Source organism: Bombus huntii, chromosome 18, assembly GCF_024542735.1.
Source record: "Bombus huntii isolate Logan2020A chromosome 18, iyBomHunt1.1, whole genome shotgun sequence".
Classification (NCBI taxonomy): domain Eukaryota; kingdom Metazoa; phylum Arthropoda; class Insecta; order Hymenoptera; family Apidae; genus Bombus; species Bombus huntii.
The window spans coordinates 3,667,690-3,691,977 of NC_066255.1; the positions used below are offsets into that span (position 1 = coordinate 3,667,690).

General features: G+C 45.1%; 1 long non-coding RNA gene across 1 annotated transcript in view; it reads right to left on the minus strand.

The window, feature by feature from the left end:
* Positions 1 to 24,288, minus strand: part of LOC126875489 (uncharacterized) — a 173,066-nt gene that overhangs the window by 65,735 nt on the left and 83,043 nt on the right. The window lies entirely within an intron of this gene.

Below are 24,288 nucleotides of genomic sequence, written 5' to 3' on the forward strand. Positions count from 1 at the left end.
AAACGCATACAAGTTCCCGATGTATAAAGCTTTTTACAATACAGATACAGTATCGCGTACGAATTACTCGCGAGCATGGAGCGTTTACAGGAAATTCGAAGATGCGAAAACACACGATATCCGAAAGAGTATAAAACGTAGAAACTAAAGTTCTCGCTGTAACGTTATATTTATTAGACCAGATAAATTCCGGCACAGCCATCGATTCTTTTATCTTTTCCCGCAAAAACGTAAAACAGCATAAACATGTGCGGCCTAACAACTAACGAAAATCGAATCCGCGGTGAACGTGTCGATGCATTACGTAGTCGCGTTATCGTGAAAAAAGATATCTGGAATGGTTTTACGGGTGCCATTGAGTCACGCCGCCGCGTTTCCAACGGTACATTTTTCCACTATTTGCTTGGTAAATCTTCGAAAGTATGCGCCCTGCTGAATGTAACGCCCATCTACGGAACGGGGCTGAACGAGTCACTCGTAGACCTAGATAACCTACGATGGAGCTCCCCCGCGGATTTATCACCGCGTCTCAGCCATTGTTTACGTTTGAGACGGGTCGCGTAAATTCCTGTTTTAAAGTGTCTCGGAAACCACCCGTATCCACCGTTTCCGCCCTCGTATCTCTCTTCTTTGGGATAACGCACGCTCGCGCTTTCCTTCTGTACCAGACCTTCGTACCAGAACCACGGTGAACGCCACTTTTCGTCTGCCGAAGGATTTTTCCTCCCTCCAAACGGAGGATGTTATACGTATAGAGGAAAATTGGGGAAATTTCTTTGCATCTGTGTTACTTGGACAATACCCTTTAGATCGAAGCGTTAGGTTTAACTAGAATCAAACATACTATAAACTGTTCTAATCCAAGTTACAGTGGTTACAGTACCATCCAGTCCATGCCGAAAGAATTTACATATAATTCTCAATGAGAATTGATCGTAAATAGTCTACCAAATAAAAAAAAAACCTCCACGTTACTTCCGATGAAATTTATTTGGTAATGTTGCCCGATGTTACATCGATATATGTATCGGTAGATGATTAATGATGTTGATAACCTTGGCATGCGAATAAGCATAGCGCTAGGTAATTAAGTTTTATCTGTCATTTGAGACAGGTGGGCGAAATTTCGTTCTTGAACATGCTTCCGATGAATATTTATTTTTACCGGGAAACATTAGATAACTATATTTTACGTTTTACTTAGTGCAAACGAGCAGAGTTTCACTCTGAATGTTTTTCTTCGTAATTTCGATTTCTAACCAGAAGAGTTACAAACGGTCGACTTAACAAATAGTGATATAACGTAGAGGACGCATTGAGAATTCTCTCAGATTTATCGAAAGCTTGGAATATTAGAAAAGAGGCTCGAACTTCCGGAGAACACTCCGGAAATTTATTATATCCAGTTGGCCGATCGAATTACGAGAAACTCTCGTTTAGCAAAAAGAAATGAAAATCATTTGCCGGGCATCCAGTCACTCGAAACTCGCGCAACATCGGTCGTTTCGAAGTCGGGGAAAACCTAGTTAGGACTCGCCCCGTAAGCTGGCCGACGATCGATATCTCTGTTGCACGACTTCATCTCCTCTGCATATCGCGAGGTAACGAGAAGACTGGCAAAAAGGCGTATTTACAAAGGATGCTATTCTCCTGATAGCCACGAGCGAGAAAGAAAGGAAGAAGCGTGGTAAAGTCGACGGTGGCCCGAGGCGAGGAATCGCTGGAATAAAATTGCGGCGTCGCGTGTGCACCGAGGGTTGCATCCTCGCGGCGCGTTAATCGGGAATCGACGAGCATCCTGCGGACGTTATACGACCAAATTCCTCTGGAAGAGCGGCCTTTTTCGACTGGCTCAGGATTTTAGCGTCGTGAGCCGCTTATTTATACAAGCTCGGCAAGGATATCGCGAACGAACCATCGTAAGTTGCACACGCCTCCAGATTGGAGAATCCCGCGGGAGTGGCTGACCGACTGGCTGTCCTCCGCTGCAAGAAAAAATCATCGGGAGTTCGATCGGCCACCTTGAAATCGTATGCGATACTTATCCACGTCTTTTCCATCTACATAGAGATCGTGCTCGGCGTTTTGATCAGAATGCTCGCTATATGCCGCAGGATGTATCCCTCGATGGAACGATATCGATTTCTGCGATCTAGTATGATCGGAGGAGAGAAAACGCGAGCATTTTTTCCTCGACCGACTGCGTACGTACGGAGAATCTCGAAGACGGAGTAAAAATGATAATCGCGAACGCTTAAAATAGGCAAAGGTGCGTCTATAAAACGTCAGGTGGTTAGAAGGTTTGAAAATTGGATACTCGGGTAGAAAAGCGATAAACGGAGAGCGTTACCGAGATTGGACGCGTGGAATACGCAGAAAGAAGCGCGCAGGTTTCTGCAATGTGTCATAATATACGTAAGCGTCGCGGGTAGTCCATAAACATCCACATTTTATAGGATAATGGCCGATAAGGGAGCGTAACTCGCGTCATCCGCGTATCATCGTAAATAATTTATCCGCGGGAATATCGTAGGAATCTAAACAAAATCGCGCGAACACGACAATTTTGCGGGTACTGTGTAGCACCAAGGGACGAAGAGAACGTCGGGAATGGCGCTCGACGGTAACGATCGTCGCGAACTTGTTCCAGCAAACTTTCGTGCTCGAGCGATTTCGGAAATTGAACGAGGAGCTTCTCTATATCGCAGGCCGATCGGAATTCGAACAAGCTCTTAATCAGTGAAAACTCCGATTACGTTAAACGTTGTAGTAACTACTAAATCGCATGATTTATATTCCAAACCGAGCGACTTTTTACGGTGGTTTCGAGGCAGGTACGGAATTTCTAGCTGAAACTTTGATTAGCTTCTCCCAAACTATGTTCGAGTTTCGGGAAATTAAAATTTAAACGAGAGTGACTTTCACAAAAATATTATCCACCTTCGTGTCTGGCGAAACTTTCCTCCATTTCGCTGCAAGGAATTTCGAGGGAAAAAGAAACATCACTCCCCACGATTACCTATGTAACCGTAGAAGATCGACATCTTCCAAAGAAAAAAAAAAAACGATCTCATTGGATCTGTTTCTTTCCAGACGGCAAACACGAAGAGACAAGAGAGCCTGTGAATCCTGGACGCAGCTGGAAGCCAAAGTCGAAGCTGGAATCGGCCATGTTTGGCCGGAGAGAGCACGATCGAGGGAAGGTAGGGCTCTCGTCGATCCGAGCATCGCGATTCAACGAGCGTCGATGGAAGGGGGAAGCTCGAGCAGGGATGATGGGGGCTAGAACGTCGACTACGTTGGGGTGGGGTGTCTCGAAACCACCCCTGGTGCCTCGAATAATCCCTCGTATAAATTGGATTGTCGGTAGAACGTGGAAACTGAACTCTACTGCAGCCAGAGTGGTCGGAAGAGGCGAGAGAGAGGTTCGTTGCAAATAGAGGAGAAAAGGAAACTCGCGGTGCAACTCCTCCGGGCGCACGTACAGTCCGCCACCTTCGTTCACACAACTGTGAAAACTCGTTGGCGAACGCACACGTTCGTAGTGGAGAAGGATAGGTACAACGTAGGTTACACGAGGGGCGGCAATTCATACGCGCGCCCACCTTCACCCTCCGTGATTTTCGCCTGTCTGCCGTCGCAACGATCGCGGGGGTGGAAACGGTCGCTGGATTATGCTCGTCCGCGGTCGAACTCGCGTGCAACGGCGTGCAATTATGCACACGTTATTGTGCCAGCACTCTCCGTTATCGAGCTAATGTCACCGCGCTCAAACTCGTTCCCTGCCATTGACTGTATCAGACAGGGGTGGCGCGGTGCACGTTTACTCCGCGATGTCGTCAGATTCCGTGTACTCTACCTTCTGCTAAAACGAGCTAAGCCAAAGGATCTTCTATTTTGTGCTGCGGTGAATTTGATCTGTGTGATACGATGAAACAACGATAACCGAGTGACGTTACGATACATAACGAGTAAAATTAGAATTTAATGGTATCGGCTTCCGTCTACCTTGTTTCAGCATTGGAAAAACGGAATCAGAACAAGAAGATCTTATATCGCGCACCCGTGTACTTGATTTGTGTGATACGATCGAACAATAATAATTAAATGGTACCATGATACGTACAACGAAGATGTACATATACACAAGTTGGCAGCAATTTGTAAAGTTGGTGGATTTCTTGAGTGAAGCACTTAGTGAATTGCATGAGACGACTGTAACGAGAAACGGTCGAGAAGACGGAGCAAAGTGGTTGAAAAATATGTAATTGGAGCTATGTAAGTTGATGGTATAGCGAGTGGAAACTTGGAGGAGCGAGGATGGAACTCATCGCAGAAATGGAAGGGATTAATCTGCAAAGATGATCTCCTGGAACAGATATCCGACGTACAATTGGGATGGTTCCGAGCTGTGACCGCTACATCTTGTTACCGCGAGGTAAACGAGCGATACGTGACGATCACAGGGGGAACGCTCCGACAAATAGCCAGGGCTGGTTGTTTACAAGGTAACTTTATGCTTCTTTGCGTGGATATTAGAACGGTCACGGTGAGGCTAATACGAGCCCCTCGCGGGGTGCTCCGAGCGTTTGCTTATTTTCTCTCTAACGGAAGATTAGAAGACAAAAGCATAGGTGGCCTTTCTTATTTGATATTTTCTTATTTCTCTTGGGAAAGGTACGACTGTTGCCTCGATTAGAAGGAACGCCTATCGATCGAGTCGCTCTTTTTATTAGGAATTTCGAGATTGGACCTTGATTAAGGGAGAATACGCGATTGTTCGGCTAACTTTTTATCGATATTAGTATCGCGTTTTTGTTTCCAGTTATACGATTTCATCTTTGCGTTGTTCACGACACGCGGCCATCGATAGATAGGAAACTTTTATCTTCTCGTTTCAAGCAAGTAACGTTAACTTCCTCCTCTTTGATTATGTAAGCGGCGTTCTGTAAAAATATCGATATCGCGCTTTCCTTACTAGTTGTACGTACTCATCTTCGACTTATGAGACCACGTACACAACAACATGGCACATTACTATTAGTAAATGAAGAGCTTCTCTATCTTCGCGTTTCGGAGCTTAATCTTTTTTCAAATTTCATCTCCACTTTAGCCAAGTTCTTGCCAGTGGAACTTAACTCGCTAGTCCCGTCACGATCGCTGCGAACGTAAAACATCTGGCCGCCCCGTCCGGCCGCGTAACATCCGAAAATAGCGCCGTGAATCTAATAAGCCTCGTGGCGAGGTCCCGCGGACGCCTCCGCGTTTCGAATCTCCGCAGAAACTTTGATTACGCTCCGGGAATCTCTACCGCGCTCGCCCTAACCGTCGTAAATTTGTCGGAAGACCTAACCCGAACCTACAAGGAATGGCTCTTTGTTTCCTTTGCATCGATCGAATTACTCTTTTCGAGCTTAGGTTCCTCCAGGTCGTCGGAGACTAGTTACCGAGGTAGATCCACTTCGTAGCGGCGCGACAACAAGGCCACACCTTCCAAAGCAAGGGTTCCTCTTTGAGCCCACGTAGTCGCACGCGCGCCTGGCGCGCCTTCCCTCCGCCTTCAATATGCTGCCTCCGCAGCTACTACGCTCGTTGTTTATTCACGAGAAAACGCGTTCCTCCCCTTCACGATCTCCACCACCGTGTTCCACTCACTTTCCCACGTTGTCCCATAATGTCACCGGAGACTCCTTTCCCTTCTTATTCCTGCACCAATACCGAACGATACCGAGGTCTGCAGAGAGGAATATAGCTTCGTCGAACCCCGTCGACTTTTATAAAATATAAGCAATTTCATACTTTCGGCTCTCGAGGCTCGACTTGGGACCGTGTCGTCTTTACGACGAGCCACCTCGGATTTTGTCAGGTCTTCCTCTCGTTTTAGCTACCCCTCGCCGTCACCAGGATCGGTCGGTCTTCGTCGCACGTGGACGCGACGAGTAGTGTCGGATGGTTCGAACAAGTAGCCTCTTTATGCAGCGCAGTTTATTAGCCCCGAGATGGGCCAACCAGAGGAGCCAGGGAGCCTCGTTGCGGCACGTTAGTTATTATCCACCAGCGCCGTTTAATTATTCCAATCGCCATTGCGCTCCTACTATCGTAAAAATGTCCACGCGGCATTACCGTTTCTTATAATTTTCATTGCATTCTGCGCCGGACCCGACGGACGTTGCTTTCTCGAGGATGGCGTAGCCGCTACGCTGCCACCGTCCGCTTTCGTCCAAACGCTAAGGCGTAGAGCGTTCGTTTTTCCGCAATTGTCACTTCACGGTGGTACCACAGGTTCTGGAAAGTTTATTACGAAGGAGATGACGTTACGCGTCCGAATAAAATCGTCGAATCAGCGTGCTTCGGTTTGTAGTTTGCAAGCAGTTTTATGCAACGAGGTCGAGTCGATTGCCAACATTGAAACAAGATACGTAATTAGGAGTAATTTGGATTTTGAGGTGTAAGTTTCGAGTAATATATTTCGAAATATACAGCAGCTACGGAAAGTAGATACTTTTATAGGCACTTAATCATTTTCGTAACATCGAATTTACGTAGCTATATACCATTGAACGACGTGAGATTTAATATACTTGGACTTTACTAATTGTACGTAAATGCTACGATAAATATAGCGATGTACGAGTACATTTTGCAGGCAGTTTATTTTATAAGATATATGTACAGTATACATACGATAATGTACAGCAGAATATCGTTTACATGAATTTGTCAGAGGACAAATAATTTAAAGAAGTCGCAAAGCAAGTTGTAACAAATAGTCCAATTTGTGTCCGCTGTTGGACACGGTTTATGCGAGCGAATTCAACAGACAGAAACTCATTTACTCGAGAGTACTACCTCAAATTTCGTTCGAACAAATCGACTTCGTGAAAACGCGGTTCTACCGTACGATAATACGCTCGGTCGCATTGCCTGTTCACCGTTCGACATCCAAAAGATGAAAGAGGAAGGTGTCGGACATTGTGTTGTAACAAACAGACATGAGATTGCATGGTCAATCGGTCGTATGTAAATTTACAACCACAAACGTCGCGATTACATAACGCAAGGTTTACCGCGAGAATCTATATTCAGCCAATTCGCTCTATGCAAATCACGACACCGTCGTTAACGACAATCAAAATGTACGTACACAGAGTCCGTTTTAATAACGCGCCAGGGTTAATCGATCTTTTCTTGGTAAACCAGCGAACCTCGTTTTCTCCGGTGGTTAACCAAAGCCATCGAATTTGTTTGCTCCGTTAGACGAAGCAAAATTGACTTCGTTGACCATGCTTATCGACGTCGTACCACGAAATCGCCTAGGACGATGATTTACGAGTCGCACGCGCGATTCGTGACTCGCGCGTGCACGTGGTGCGGATAAACGCGACGAAGCCATCGGCGTTGATGTTCCATTCCTAGTCCCCCCCCCTCTGACGAACCTCGCCTCCTCCTTTTCTCTTTCTTTCGCTATCTTTATGCAGATGACGACGGGTGCAGTTAATTCGCGCTGGAGGCCACGGATGGTCTCGTTCGTTCTAATTTACCCTGAACGTCCATGATTGGGAGTTTGCCGGCAGACGATTTTCTCCCCCGCTGCTGCACCTGCATTCACGCCCACGTAGAACAGAAGCACGTATCGCGACGCGTTACGGATACATGGGAGGAATTTCGCAAGCTCCGTCATTGTTCAGCCGTTTTTCATCATCGAGCTCGCGCACACAGAATTCGTTCGTTCGATTATTTTTATTCGAGGAATGCCACGTTCCTCGGAATAACAAAGTATACACAGGATAGATAAAATATGCGGAGAGAACGTGGTATCGTACTCGTGCAACTTCTATTTGGTTTACGAGTGTACAGGTAGAATTTGGAATTTTGTTTCCTCGGTAATTTTCCTGCACAGAAAGATATCCATATGTAGATGTCACTTGCGCCACGTTCAAGTATACAGCGTACGTATATAAGAAGCTTATTCCGTGGCATTATTTTGTGTCTTGGTATTTGTCTAAGATATTTCATATTGTATGGATCAGCGGTGGTCCCCAAAATAGCCGTAGTAGGTTATATATCTACGGTCGAATATTCAGATAGAAATATATACGAGGGATCTTAATATTCTTCCGTTGTATATTTCTCAAATGATACAGCGGCGCAACGTTCCATTCACCTTTCGATGTGCAATCTTTTTCAGACGCAGAAAGTTCCACCGGCTGCGCGATGGAACGCCCTACGTCCTGCAGAAATATGGCAACTCAATTTCGTCGACGGAGCTCTTGACGCTCGGAGGCTGCCAGCGTTATATCTGCCAGCGTCGTTTCAGGAAGAAAGTCGAGTGTGCCTGCTTAATTTCCCGTGCAGGTTCCAAAGAATTGCTGTCTTATTTCCAGACCAGCCGTTTCGCCGCACCTGCACCCGCGTTCGTAAGAAAAAAAAAAGAAAAAAAGCCATGGGCGAGCGGGCGAACGTTCGATAAAGGGGAAGTCGAGAGGGAAACGACAGAATCGCGACGAACAAAGCTCGATTCTCGTGGAAAGCGTAGGTGGAGTCGAGTAGATTATCTCAGCAGACAGCGAAACGGTAAAGTTCTCAGCCGACGGTTGTGCGTCGCAGGGCAAAAGACGAGGCAAGAGAAAGCAGACTGTGTTCGAAGGAGGGAGAGACGGAGAGAAAAAGGAGACGATCCAACGGGAAACAAGGAGAGAAAGAAATGGAGAGAAAGCTTTTTAGGCCTTTCCTCGGAACACTGCAGACACAGCTGTGCGAAAACTGCAATGACACGCCCCCTCGCCCCTATCTCACCCCCTGTGCCCTCGTCTCGTTTCGTCTTCCACCCTCGAGACGTCGATGGTCAGGGATAGGTTCTCCTGGAGCTCGACGAGCTTTGGCTAGCGAGCCAGGGTCGATTCGAACCACCGTCGAGAGTTTCGTTCAGTGGTGGGGGACCGACATACGCGTAGGTACATACCTCTACACCGACACATAGCTAAATATATAGAAACAAACCTGATGGAGGATCACAGAGGATCGTATTTTTTTCGATTTCCTAATTTTAACGTCTCTTTATAACTGACCGGGAGAATTTTAATATGACACACTGTAAGATGAAAATTCGTTGATTTTGTAATTTTAACGTCGCTTTATAATCGACCAGGAGAATTTTAACGATACGTTTGAAGATGAAGATAAGAAACTGGCTACGCGAGAGAGGCTGGTAACACGATAACGATCATACCGATCAAAATCTGTGCATATCTAATAAACTGTAGATACATAAATGTCGTTTTAAGCGTAATCTTTGAAATTCGCGCTTAACCTGCACGGCTCAGAGCCACCATTCTTCCCATCTATCAAAAGCTATCGTACGTTCTAAAAAAGGTAACAAATTCACGATATTCTTTAAACTTCGTTCTTCGTACGTCCATTAGCCGTATGCGGCCACCGTTCACTGGCGTGTCGACGCTTTCCGGCAACGTCGATGTTGCCCCCAACGGTGTATTGCTGTTGGTCGGGCTGCTGGTCCGGTCTCGAACGTCTACGACCCATACAGTTTCACACGAACGCGCAACACCTCTCATCGGTGATGCTACATCTCCGTGGTGACGGCGGATGCTGGAGAATGGCGGTGGTGGTGGTCGGTCGAACGCGGTGGTGCTTCACCCCTCCGGCAGGGCACTGGCTGCTCCGCAGCATCACGCACAGATCGATACGCGGCCGTTGGCTTCACCTATTCTGCCAGACTCTGCCCGGTGCGAGCGTTCCCTCTGGCTACCACCAGCCGAGGGTTTCGATGCCGGCGATTCGTGTAATCGCGCCTCTTCCATCGATTGCGACCACCGCTCTCCGCACAGACGATCGTTTCGAGAGGCCAGCTGCTGCGCGAGAAAATTACGCCCCGAGAATTTCGCGCGGAAACTCCAGCCGATCGCTTGGCCGATGCTGCCAAGCTGCTCCATCAACGTGCATTCTCTCGCCCGGGGAATTTCTACTTTTCTTCGGGTCTTGGCGTTCGTTATTGCACTGTTTCGGTATGAATTTCGCTGAGTCTCGACTTTGACTTTAAAAAATGAATCGGGGGACTGTTCGCCGAGACGCGAATCGATTGCCAGGCTGTGGCATCGCGGAGGATTCATTTTCCAGTAACTTTGAGCGACAGATATCGACTCAAAATCGATTAGAATTAAGTCGTCTTCCCGAACGTCGTACAAATTTATGGTTAATTAATGTTCGTGGTAATAGAGTTTTCGAGACTGAATTTGGCTGGGTATCGAGCTTAATTTCAAAAAACGAATTGGCAGTCTATTTCGCTGAGACGTAAATCGAGAAGGCTGAAACAAGGAGACTTAACTTAATATAGCGATAGATAGCAAACCAATATCGGTAAAGATAAAGCGACGAGAATAAATGATAAATTCGTAGTCAATGGATACTCGTACTGATAAGTTCTCGCGCCTTCGAATATCAAATTTTTTCGATATAGAATCTCGTTGCTGCAGACTTAGTGCAGAGCCTACGATCGTAGAGACGATAAATGGATGGATCGTGCATTTGTCTGTCAAACGAGAAGTCCGATTTTAGCTTGCAAATGGAGCAAGATCGTCGATGAAGGATTGATTTACCGTTTTCGAGTAACTGTGTCATCAATGACGTCAGAAGAGACTCTTTCGTTACTTCGTTATTACAACCTTGTTTTTCGAAACATAGCGATACAGCAGCTTACCGATAGACGAATCATTTGTAGTTAACAACCTCGAAGCAATAAAATCTGAACCAACCATCTTGTTTATGATTTCATCTTAAAAATCTCTTTCCACTCCATCTCCATTACCATACCATAAGAACTCGAACAGATGCCGCATCACATGTCGAGCTCTCCATCAGTGACGCAAAGTCGTACAAGTGTCTACTTCCGCGAATGACACAAAACAAAAGAAAAGAAACGTTTTTCTACATTTTCTAGATTGCTGTCGGCGAGCACGACGTTTTGTCCCGAAGCCTTTAAGGATATAATAAAACGGCGAGTGAAAGATTTGGAGAATTATAGAAATTAACTAATTACGGAAATTAAATTAACGCGATAGTAGTTAATAATAACGTTTAATCTTGCAGCGGTTGTCGAATCTTTACGATCCAACTCTTATCTATAAAACAACGTTTGACTTTTGATTTAATTTTTCAAAACGTTTTAATAGAAACTTGAATGAATGAAACAACGTGGAAAAAATTATTAAACGAATCCTCCCACTTCCTTGTCACAGTTGCAATGCCGAGAAGCAGCACTCGGTGATGTAAATCGAGCGAAATAAATAAAAAATTAGCGCAAAACTGGTCCTTAATGGATATAAGAGTTTTATTAACAATAGAAAACGCTTCTGCATGTGAACAGATCTAAAGGACGAATCAGGCCGAAGATACGAATGGATAACTTCATTGTACGATCCATATCGTTGCTGCATTGTGTTTAAATCATCGCAAATGCAACACACGCTCCGATTTGCTAATTACCGCGATATGCAGTTACACGTCGTTAAATAAACTCGCCGGGTGTTCACGGTGAGAATAATCAAACAGTACAGTCAGGCTTGGAGATCGACATGCGTTAATATCGCAATTGCAAAGAAAGGGAGGAAGCGCTGGTTTAATTAAGCCTCGTGTTATGCGTATCGGTTGCAAGAGCGCGTCTCGCGATTATTTCGCCCCGAGCAAAAAGACAATTCGAACCGGTGACTGCTTATCTAACCAGTGCAGTGGCCACCAGGAAGTGCAACTCCATTTACCAGTCATCGACGTTATCTGTTCCACCAAAAACTGTCGAGTGTCTTCGTTAAGCGCGGTTCGCTCGCCAGAGATAAGCTATCGATTTTTTACGACGCGTACTTCTTCGTACGATCTGCTATCGAATCGACTGAAAACGTTTCGCATCGTAATATGTCTACGTTCGAACGAAGCAGTTCATTTCGTAAGCAATTTCTCGTAAATCGTTAAATGTAAAGTATCGTTTTGTAACAGTTACCGACACTCCCTGTACGATATTCGAAGTACATACACGTATAAAAGCTGTCTCTAAAAGATTTAATTAAAATTCTTTACGTCTTAATCTCCTTTTCGTTTCGATTTTTAACATCGCAAGGGAATGTTCAACGTGAAATTGAAATAAAAATTATGCGTATCAGTGACGATTCGTATTTCGGTATTTTTTAATATTACGTAAAATCTGACAGATTCTTTATACGTGTAACGTGTAACCAAGACGACAACTTGTTACGTTTTATCGTCATCAACCGTCGACCGAACGGGCGAGTTCTTAAAGTTCGTCGGGCCGCGGGACCATTAAAAAGGCACGAAGAAACTTTACAGACAGCAGATAGTCTGGGAAGAAGGGAGAAAAGTTTCGTTAAATCCACCCTCCTTTAAGGATATTTTTCCTTCCAAGCGGGGCCAAGTAGACCATACGTACGGTCGAACTAAATAAAAATGAACAGCGAGCCGCTCATCGTAACGTTAAGGACACTACGTCCGATCGTTTATGCGCTTGTCCGACGTCGGCGTTAAAAGCATTCGCTGATAAATCATATCCTTCGAGAGATTTAACGAATCTCGACAATGAAAGATTGCTATTAAAGCATCGAAGATAAAGGCTCGCAAAGTTTCTTTTTAATTATGGTCAGGCATTCGTCGAAGGGATTCGTATTTATTGGAAAAGTTCATCGGGATATTTCTTTAAATCATCGCGCACTTTGTAACAGAACGTGGTCTGTCACTAAACAGACTTAAACCAGGCTCATCTGGATAATGATCGATCGCGTAGATTTTCCAGTTTTCTTGCCACCCGATCGCTAAACCTTCGTCGATGAATAATGCGTGACTCGATACTGGAAAACTGGCGAATCCGGCTGACAAATTATCAGTTACTTTGCGGTGACCGCGTATCGCTGTCGCGCCACGAGTCGCGCAAACTTTCGTCGGGATAGCGCGTTTAAAAGAGCAAATATGTTGAAATGTTGAGGTCTATGGGCAGCTGGAGCAGGCGAGACGCATCGTGACGAATGCTTCGTTCGTCGATTTCCTCGATGGAGATTCGATTGTTCGATTTAGACGAATAAAAATCGATCGATAAAAGTTTCGAAGGACAGGAGGACAACTTCTGTGAGCGAAATATAATCCTGCAGAAAGGAAGATATTCCAGAAACTGGCGAGTAGCGCTTTTTATTTTTGTTCTGGTACATAAATCCAGGAAAATATTCGAAGGTTTGTAAACATCTTCTATGGATATATCACGCGCGTTATAGGAAAACAAATATAATTTGATGATCGAGTCTCGGTAACACAACATGTACGATAAGGACATAAAGTTTTCTATGATACGTATATTTAGTTCGACCTCGCAGTTAAGAAATGGGACATAGTTTAGAAAAAAAATTGTAAGCCTGTGCATATTCATTTCGATATTTTCTAGATAAGAGTTTTTGCTATGCCACTATATAATTACATGCTCGTCAACACGCTTATTACATTCGACCTTGAAAATGTATCACGTAGCTATATAGGGGCAATTGCTCAACGTTGTACAATTAAACGCATGTATTTCTTTTTTCTTCTTTCGCATTCGAGGTAGCTGGAATTTAAACTCGCACCTCGTATTCCTGCGATACGAAAACGATCGGGGTTAACGTCTGTCGATCGACGCGACAGCCGCGAAAAGGAAAAAAAGAAGAAAGAAGAACAAAGGGAAAGGGAAAAATCGCGTAATCCTGCAGTCGCGTAATCGAAAGCAAAGGTAAAACGCGTTAATTTACCAAGGCGATTCATTAAAGTACGCGAGCGGCCTCGCAAATAGCCGACTGTTAGTCCTTTTTTTTACGGGCCAGGTCCTCGTTGCACGCGTTAAGCAGAATCGCGCACGATTATACTTTCAGATACAGCGTCGTTCGACTTTGTATTTTTCACACGTACCAGCGTTGTTTTCTTATCACGGAGCCGGAGTGGCTCGTAAGTCGTGCACAAAATCGCTTCGTGGAACTCGTCTCTCACACCCTGTCTGCTCGCCATTGTTTCACCAACCCTCCAGACGCGATTCGAACCGTCGACTTCCTCGGGAAGAATCCTGACAGGGCTGGCAATCGAGGCAGCTTTCCCATCGTTCTTCGAGATCACATAATTTTATACTTTTTCTGTGTTTGCCTTTTTAAGCTTGGAAGCTTTATTCGTCAAATAAGAATGCGTTCGTTAGCTCGTTATTAGCATCGGAACGTCTACTTTTCACACAGAAATACAGTGATATTATAGCGTTATTATGGCGATATTAATTATTTTTCTTTTTTATTTAATTCCTTACATTCATAATTTGTCCAGTTTCGACATTTGGTAGAATCTTTTAGCTGTATATTAATTATTGGATAGGAATTAGGATACACAGCTAAAATTTCTGTCGTTTCGAGCATTACGCGAAGTTACCTAAAGTTTGATAGAGTCCTTCAATGAATATAACGAGCAAGTGTGCCAATACGTCTGACGATGTTATTCGTAATTATTGAAACAACAAACATTTTATCTTTTGCCATTTATCAAAAGTTACGTAAGAATTTCTTGCTACTTTTAACACGTATTATCCTTTATTGGAACGGTGAACATTGATCGTATCGTTGGTTAGAAATTGCACGTGTCTTAAATGTAAATTATTCAAGAAATATCAATCGAGTATCGATGTCGTTCGAATATGTAATTACGAGTGGAAATATATAGGTGTATTGAGACGAAATCACCAACGTTGCAGCACGACAGAAAATGTTGTACAACACGACGTTATATAAGACGAAGTTGAAGTGCAGTTTCATGGTTAATCCGAAGCGAAGATCCGCGCTATCGATCGTATTTTGAAGTTGTTACCGAATGTATATATATAGGTATTTAGGTTTCCTGTAGTTAGACTTCGTAACTGTAAATAATATTATAATTTATACGATAAAAGTGCGAAGCACGTTCGAAAGAAATTCGTACAAAACCAGAGGCGTGTTCTCTCGATTTTCTTCCTCTTTTTTTTTTTATTAAATTCGAGATATCCGTTCGATTTGTACCGCGGCATCGATCGATCGAACATTAATACGTTTAACGGGACCCGAAACGTGTCGCTCTAACGAGATAAAATAAGGAACGAAGGCAAGAAACACTACAAATTGCTTTTTCTCATTAGGCTAAATAAATGAAGAAAGTAACGAATGGTTTTCATTCACGAGAATCGGAGGACGGTTCGATAAGTGGACAGCCGGTTTGATCCGCTTGAAAACAGGTTCAAGTAAAAAGGAAACGTTACTCGCGTAATTGACAGCGCTCTCTGGACACTCAGAAAAGGGCACACGCTCCAAGACAAGGAAAAAAGGAAAGAGAAGGAACTAGTGAAAAAAGGCCGACTTAATTCGTGGACAGATAAGAGCGGCGATTCGACTCTGAAATCGCTACCGCTCTAACGACCGACCGATCTTCCGATTCACGATGATCGTTAATAATAGACAGCATCGTATATAAATTTCACGTGGCGGAATCAACGTTACTACGCTCGAGTATTACGAGAAGCCGATTTTATTCCGATCCTCGAACCTTCTTTCATCGTTCCGATAGGTCACACGGTCTCGCATTTAATTATGCAGGGTCGATCGAACTCGATGTTACCTGGAATGAACGCGTGGAACGTTCGTCCGATTTTCGGTGGAATAAAATCGGTGAATCGCGCGAAAGATCGGGCATAAGAATCGCGAGTTTAATCCATTCGAGAAAAGTGCTGTCTTATATTTTACGAGAATGGTAAAGCATTTCGCCGAATGATCAAGATCGTCTCTTTCCCTTCCAGTGGTTTCTGCTAAAAGTGTTTAGCCGTTTTCGAACGGTAATTACGTATGCGCAATGGTACGACGACGAGTACGGCTTATATTTCCCGATGATATAACGTTAGAAATGACGTAATCAACTTCTACGTTGGATTTACTAGCTCACTACCTGAAGTTTAGAGCCCGAAGATACACCAACTTTCCAAAGCAATCGTTTCTGCTACGTTGAACAAATTGAATTACTTCTATGGACTAAACATTCTCTATACGATTGGCTACAATTGAGTATGGCAGACATATTTTTGTAGATTTTCTCTGACTTTTACGTCATTCGGTGACGAAACACAAGTGCGTTAGTAAGAAACTGGACGAAGAAGGGAATAAATACGAAGCTTTTGAAGACGGATGATAGTTTCAGGATATTTTCTAAAGGACAGGTAATATTACGTTTGGTATCGCGTTAGCTTAACCGGATCAATAATAAAAGAGGCGACAGAAACGCATATTTAACCCCCAAATCAAATGGTAACGCGGTACTTTGAATCCAAAAGTTGCCCTTTCATAGAACACAGAAAATATGACTTATCGCGTTTGTCACCTGCGATGTTAGACCATGGCCAGATCCACCTTGGAGCGAAGGAATCGGCATAGGTAAAGACAAGAAGAAGTGGATTGGCAGAGGCGAGCGACGAACGCCAAGTCGGCGCAAACAGAAGAAATCGAGCGAAGCGTGGTCGACGCACAATTTCCGATCGCCGAGACAGAAACGACGGGGACCATGGACGCAACAGATGGGGAACGTGGGCGGCATCGCGAGTCCCGGAGTAAATAAACGAATTAGTAAATAACGAATTTTATCCGACGGCATTGGCCAGCAATCCGATAAGCTGGCACCGCACCGGTGCGCTGCGTCATCGTCACGGGGAGTAGGGGATCGCGCGTATAAAAAGTGCGCGTTATGCGTACCTGTCCGTCCAATGGGGTGGCTTCGCGAACCGGAAAGGGGGAACCAGCCTGGAGGATTATCGAACGACCGTGCAGCCGAGAACCGTGGAGGTACGAAAAGGTAAGAGGAAAAAGAAGACGAAGAAAAAAGGGGGAAAGGAAGAGGAAGGAGTATGGAGAGAGAGAGAGAGAGAGAGAGAGAAAGAGGGAGGGAGAGCGAAAGAAAAACGGCAGGAATCGAGGCATGGTTCCTTATGGAGAACGGGTTCGAGCGTCGGCGAAACGTACTGGGAAAACGAAGAAAACGAGCCAGTTCGACCGACTATCCGCGCGAGCAACGAACGAGAGGGGAAAGGGGATGAAAAGTGCGCGAGAACGCAAGCAACCGAGCCAACGACTCTCGCCGAAGCCTGATAACTTTAGAACCCTCTCGAGTCTTTATTGATACTTGGCCGTTTCCACTTGTCCCATATACATACCGGTGTGCGCCCCACGGATCCAGGCCTCGAAACGCGCCATGGAATGCCGGGATTACGTGAAACGCGTCGAGTCCTTCGCGAGTTCCTCTTCTCTCCTAGCCTCGCGATAAACGGCCTTTGTTTCATCCGGGGGAAAGTTATCGGAGATGGCTTCGATATTTTAGCGACCATTGCGCTACGACCGCGACCAGTCCTTTCCATAGATATTCTAAATCGACAGGTTTTTCGCGTATATTTGTCGTTTGCACAAAAGGCTACGCATTTGGAAAGCGAAGGTTATTCCACGAACGAAAAGCAATTTTTAAACCCTTTGTACTTGCAGGTGAAATGTCCTTAATTTCGTTTATGCGAAGCTTCGTACGTACGTACTCGTTTCACGAATACGAATAAACGTTGTTTCGCGTAACAGAAAGGCTAAACAAAAGAGACTCTCTCCGAAAGCGTAACGAATTTAATCGTCGTTGTACGCGTACAATCACCGCGTATTTGTCTCGAAATATCGAACGATAATGACACACGAGGATAAATTCTTCAAAGGGAAGACATTACGTCACCAGATATCCGCGTAAGTGGTGGAAGAGAAAGATTAAAAATAGAAAAGATTAGAAGGGAGAGAGTTCAACGTACCTGGCGACGCGGACCGTCGACCTAATTTCCTTCGCGGTACGGTAGGACCCGCAAAAACTCTGCTTTACGATTATTACGCGTTCCAGCGTCGGATCTCGATATAAATAGACGTTCGTTCCACATGCTCGAGAGAGCGCCGCTTTAAATCACGCTCTTCCGCGTCACGCGGCTAACCTCGACTCGCGTGCCTCGTTATCGTAATTCAACCCTCTTGCAACGAAGCCCGGATTGTCTCCGAGTGAACGTTTATAGGCGAGCTTGCGGCTCTTTTTCCAACAATCGGCTGGAAAATGGGAAATCAAACGATTTGCTACGATTCCGTGGAGAACGAAGTCTTCGACGATTTGCGAGACTTTAAACTTTGGCGAAACTGGTTAGGGGGTTGGTGAAATCGATTCTGATTCGAAGCTGAATGGTCGTTTTATTTTAAGAAGCGGAAAAATGGTTTTCGATGTGGATGAATAAATCGATTATTTGCAATTTGGAAAAAGAAAGTATCAAAGGGGTATTTTTTATACAGGGTGGTTGGTAACTGGTGGTTCTACGCGAAAAAAGAAGTCGAAAATATAGAATAAAAATTGAAAAAATTAAAAAAATAACGTCGATCGAGACAACGATCTACGGTGAGATCCGTTCTAACGAGACGCGATAAAGTGCAGGCGTACCGAACGAAAATTCAAAGTGGATTTTCTCGAGAACAAAGCCTCGAGCGAAAAATTTTTATTCCATATTTTCGACTTCTTTTTTCGCCTAGAATCACCCCCTTTCCGCTTGTGCCACTAGTTACCAACCACCCTGTATATCACGCACGATAAAAGATCGTAATTCGAGTCTCACGGTGATAAATATACTCGACATAGAAATACAACGATTGTAATTTACGTAATTAACAGCAAACACGACGATTTATTTATCGTTTCCATTTCGTTCTTCCACCTGTAACGATCTTGTATCGACTCATTACGAAATTTCCCCTGCACCCATTTTCCCTCTAACACCATATTCAATATTTTCCATATTATTTAACACGTTCGATCAAATCACGCGTGTTCGTACAATGTAAAACGAGTCTCTTTCGCTCGTATCTATCACAATGTTATCTTTACTTCGCTTCGAGACGTACCGGCTCGTACTTGACCGAAAAGACTGGAATTCGTTCCTCCGGCATTTCCATGGATTCGCAGCGAGCCATGGGAACACGTATATACCTGTCTACGAACACCCTAGGGACCGATACCTCCTGTCTTCATAAGACTGGCAAAGTTACGCCTACGTTTGCTTACCCTCGTCGCGAAGCGCTGTGATACGTTATCCCTTGGAACGACACGTGTTCTCCTTGTGATTCTCTCGCCACGCCAGGAGCATGCATTCGATCCCGTTCTCTTTGCAAATTGCCTACAGGTGAAATTCAGGCGTCAACTATAAACTTCGTCGATGTTCCGATACCAGCGACAAGGATATTCTTCGTACGATCGTACAAGGCGTTAGAGGGTCAATTTTCAAGAGCGCAGTTCATTTCGTTGGAAAGAAGGAACCAAGCAGCGTGGCGTGGTTTGCATCGATAGATACGATTCTTGGATTGCGCGCACGGACGAGCAGGTAGAAGGAAGAAAGGGACGCGTTAAAGTCGTCGCACGTTCTTTCGACATTAGACGAGCAGGTAGATGCGCCTCGTTAGACGACCAATGTGCGTAGCGAACGCAAGTGGCACCGTGCCAACGAAAACCGTCTGGTAGCAGCCACGTGCGACCGATTCGTGGATCGGTTCGAGCCGACACTTAATATGATCGATTGGATCGTCGCAGTTACGACTGCGATTCGTTACGAAAGATTTGTACAAAATTTACCGCCTCTTTCTTCCACTCTCTATCGTTGCTGTCTCCTTCAAACAAACGCGAAACACGACAAGTATAAATGTACGTATAACGAATAATAATTTGACACGATGATTTGACAAATGTACAATATCAGTAAATTCACGAGCTACGGGTTACGGATTGCGCGTTGACAATTTTGTCCCAGTAGGATTACCAGGTAGCTCCGAAAACAACGTTTCTCATTCTGAGGCGCTTTCCATACGATGCGGAAATGTTTGCAAAGTGTCGTCGTTCGAGATGGACCTTGGTATGTCACCAACGAAACGATCGACCTCGACCTCGAGATGCCCACAGTCGAAGAAGAAATATACAAGTTCAGAAGCGGGTATAACGCAAGATTAAAAAGAAAATACCCTTTAGATCGAAGCGGTACGTTAGACTAGAATCAACACAATGTAAATTATTACAAACCAAGTTATCGTACCACGTCAAACGAAGTTACTTAAAATTCTCGAAATTGTAAAATAGTCTACCAAAAAAAAAAAAAAAAAAAAAGTGTCGTCGCGAATAAATATGGCAAATAAACGTACGTTGTTCGATATTGACCTGCCCCGTGGCAGCGTCTCTATCGATAAAACCTAATCTCGTGAAAATATCGATACAACGCAAGGAGACTCGGTCTCCGTAATCCGTCGAGGTCCTCTTATCCCGAGAATGGCGGCCGTGGAACGCGTGTCCCGTGACTCGGCGACGAAAATCGAGGATTCGCATAAAATATTCGGCGGTCAGGTGGGCGCTTCGACGTTTCCAAGAGGCTGCACGCGCCCAAGAGGCTCGCGCGTATCACCCCCGTCGTTCCGACAGATTTCAGTTCCGAGCATCGAGTCGGTAATTTTATAACGTCGTAAACAAGACGCGCTCGTATCGAGTTACGTGTCAACTATCTTCCCCATTCTCCTTTCTCTCTCTCTCTCTCTCTGTCCCTTCAGCCGATCTATTCTTACGTCTGTTACGCGCGAATCCCCCATACCCGAAAGCTTCTTTCGCCGATTTCCGCGAACAAATCGACCCGGTTTATCGCACCCTTCGAACGTTTTATTCGATCTGTGATTCGACGGTTTAACAGGCCGCGGATTTCCAAGTTTGTCCGCCTTTTGCGTAATTTACAGACTGTTAGTTTTGTATTTTAAGGGAGCGAGGCAAGGTTGACGCGATATGCCTTGAATCAGCAGAGTATTTATTTATGCAAATCTGCACGAACCCGAGGAAAAGTTCGTTTTATCTACGCACCGAGTAGACGTACAGCCACTATATTTTACTTTCTGTATTTTTATCGTCGCTCGAACCTGCCATAAACGCATAAAAGTCCGAAAAATCCGGCGAGGAAAAATTTCTTTAGACCATAACGTCGTATTAATTGGCTTTAATTAATTAGCTACCTCGAAGAACGAACTCGCCTTTTCCCGACCTTACGTCGTGCACCAGGTATCAAAAATTCGTCATACTTTCCGCACAGGTCGAGACAAACGTCTCATCTCGCTCGCTGCGTTTACCGTTAGGTTTACAAACCGAGGAGAACGCGACTCGTTCAGTTTTTGTCCCGTAGAATTTTTAATCGTTACACCGCGGCACGATAAAATTCGCCGTAACGCGGAATTAAAGGGGAAATTAAAACGAGAAAATTACCATTTACCGGACCCTCGTCGAGGACTGGGCGAGATAGGAAACTCGGGCGGAATTATTCCGAATAGAGTCAGCTCGTAAAGGGGTAAATGAAGGAACGTACACGGCCGTTCTAACTCGCAAGGCGAAGTTTATATCGCGAGCTACGTTTTACATACAATCCTTGAGGGGGAATAAAGGTCTCTCGGAATTACCAATTCCGCGCAAAGGACATCCCGCTCGAAACCAAATCCCATCGAGGGTCGCTTCGGAGAATCCCTTATTTTCGTACTTTTGGCGATTGCAAGTTCGTCGAAAAAATCTCTTTGGAAAACGAAATTCCTTCGACGCCAGACGGATACGTTTTTTTAACGTTCGCAAGCTTCGCGATTTCGTAAGAAACGAGGACACGACGTTTTGCTTTATCCGAGGCAGGAGAGTTCTAAACTTCTTTCTTTCATTATTTATTTAAATTTTACAATTTGTCCAGTAGGACATTTGGTAAAATATTATATAGCTTAGTGGTATAATAATATAACACGTGGATGGTTACCCCCAGCGGGGTTCCATCTTCCAAGTTGTTTATTTTATTTCTATCGCGAGGTCTGCGGGATGCTTCGGTCTTCTTTCTATTATGGAGTTTCGAACTCGTACAAAATTTCTAACTTTACGAGAGAAAATTCACAGTGCATACTTTCTAGCGCCGTTAAGATGCATTTGGCAAATTGCATCCAGCTGGACGAATCGTAAAGTACAAATTAAGTAATAAAAAAAAAGGAAAAGGTAAGATGTTGTCCAAGGGGTAAACAAGAGACGCGTAAGTATCGTTTACCTGGCAAGGGTTTCCTCGTCGTAAATTTCGATCTTAGCAACCTTAGCCCTCGCAACGCGGACGACGTGGCTTCTCTCGACGTTCCTTCGAAAAGAACGGTATCGATTTTTTATTTACGTTCGAGTATCCGCAAGACCTTGAAAAATAAGCGTGGACCAGCGGCGAAAGGCAAAGTCCGTCCTATTTCGGCTCGTTTCGTCGGGCATCGACGTCTGGGTCGGATTAAGGCCGAATTAACTTTGACTTAGGTCTGGGTTAAGGTCGTAGGAAACGCGTGCGCACCGCGTCTCTCCTCTTCGGGTCTGCGTTTTTCGGTCTCCTCGTATCCGCACGCGTTTCAAATTCATCATCGGCGATCCCTCGATGCTTTCGATAATCGCACGGTGTTTCCATTCGCGACGCAAACGTTGCTTTCGAGACGAACGTTGCCCGACGAGGTCTCGCGCGTACGTTGCGCGTCCAACGAGCCACCCTCCTTCGACAACTTCCCTTCCTCGCGATCTTCCCTCGACAAGGCCATAAATCGAGCCGTATCGCACCGCAGGAAGCAAGAAGACCGCGACATCGTCTCGAAGAGGAGAATAATTTTGCTGGTGCACGCACGGGACGAACGCTACAGCCAAGCGCAACGAACGACGATGAATTTTTCTCGGCCGGCCACACCCTGGCTCGAGCTCCAAAGGTTCGAGAACGAGAGGCAAGCATCGAGACGATGCATCGACGTTGGCTCGAAACGATCGGTCAGGTCCGCGATCACCGAGAGAACAAAGAGATAGGAATTTGCATGGGAAAAGCAGCTAGCGAGAGACAACGGTGGAAGATGGCGAAGCGAGAGGAGAAGAGCGTGGCGAGAAATTACAATAAGGGATCGATCGTGGCTCGATTTTTTCCCCTTTTCCAAGAGTCGATCGAGTATCCGGCATCCGCGAAACCAGTCGAAATCGTCGAGCGGAAGGTCGGTGATCGGCGATTCCACGCACGGTCTTCTCCTCGTCGTCCGCCAGCGAGTCGCGTCTGTCGCTCTCCGCCTGGTCGTTTTGCCAGAGAGCAACAGAGTCGCGTAACCGGCTCTAATAAACACACCGACGTAATTATCCCGCCACGGGATAAGACTCGCGTACCTGCCACTCGTCCCGACACTCGACACGGTTGCTTCGCAACGATAATTTCGGTCCTCGTTCGACCAGAGTGTTTTATAAACTCTACCGAGATAATGTACGAATAACAATAGATATAACAGGGGCAAACGAGTGAAACAGTTTACGCGAATAACGTATTTTATCTATGAGAATAACCGTGGAATATTTCGTCGACACTCGTGCATCAGGTAAATATCTCAAGATCTTTACGCGATCGGATATTAATTATTACAACGTCGTTCGTAACGACAAATACAAATAATTCGTAAGACGGAAAATTATTCGAGTAATTCCTTTCTATCACTTCGCGATACTAATAGTACGCATCTTGAAACTTTTACTTGCGCGGCATTCTTTCATATCGAATTGCTGAGAATCGTGGATCTTGATCGGCGAAATAAAAGCAAGGGAGCACCAAGATTGCGCCTGGAATTCGTACTTAAGTAGTTTTAGATTTATTTGCCGAACGATCTCCAGGATCTCGGTCGATTCGCGCTCTCTGTGTCTCGTCATCCTCCGTACCACGCCGCCCAAGGAACAGTTACGTTGGTCCGTTTCCGCTGATATTCGCACACGCGTGTCGCTATCACGCGGCTGATCCAGCCTAGCCACGCGAACTTACGCGTATCTCGATATAAATATTCGGTAAGAAAATACGGAACAGCCGATTACGCTAAGCGAAGCAGCGGAAGAAAAGAGCTCGCCGATGCTCGAGATTTCTATCTCGCATCGGAGTTATCTTCTCTCGGCGAGAAACTTCGCATTGTCGAATTGTTACGGGTATCGTGAGTACGTCGATTTGAATTTTCCCGCGCGATTGCATCGAGACGGACGATTACAGCGAACGCGGTACGCAGCGAGAGGCAAGCAAACAGAGGCGCGTTACCGATGCGACGATAATATTTTTCTATCCGACGCGGGAAGTCTTGGCTACGCGCCTCCTATAAATCAAACCTAATGAAGCTTAATGCG